Genomic DNA, 705 nt, shown 5'->3' with positions numbered 1-705 from the left:
TTTAACAGGATGGCATTTTATCACAGCAGAATTGAACTTTATCTCCGGTAGAATTCTGATCAGGCATTAGCTCCGCCTCCTCTTATTTATTTTTTTCAAGCTAAGGACCCAAGACCCGCGTTTCTCTAACAGGCCTGCAAAAGAGGGGTATGAGCAGTATGAGGCATGGCTACAATGGGTGATCTGTTTGGTATTTTGATAAAAAACTTCACAGACATATTTTATATAGGTATGGCCCTACAATATATTTTCAATATAGCATGATTAGGTCCACTTTAAGCTAACAATTTTGGTTAGATGCCTGAAGCAAGATCTGTGGTTAACACAAGCTGAAGAGATTTGAATGTTTTATTCTTCAACATAAAAACCCCACTGGTGAAAGTCAAAAGCTTCTATTTGTCATAAAAACGACGATTGCTAACAAGTAGTAAATGAGACCTACTCACCATCATCACGCAGAACATTAGCCGCCTTTAGCTTAGCGGTGGTGACGTGACGCCATGAGACTTTGATGTACTTTGCTTAAAGCCCAACATTAACTTTTTACTTCTGGTGGTTGCAATTAAGCTTGAAAAAAAATAATTGCTGTACATATGTGGAGATTCTCATGCTGAAAAAAACATATAAGTGTCATAAACGCGTGTTGTGGCAAACACACGTTTTCTGCAATTTTCTGAAATCCGATAGAAAAATCCCATATTTTTT

The sequence above is a fragment of the Notothenia rossii genome (genome assembly GCF_949606895.1).
Source record: "Notothenia rossii genome assembly, chromosome: 8".
Taxonomy (NCBI): Eukaryota; Metazoa; Chordata; class Actinopteri; order Perciformes; family Nototheniidae; genus Notothenia; species Notothenia rossii.
This window is presented reverse-complemented; position numbering follows the sequence as displayed.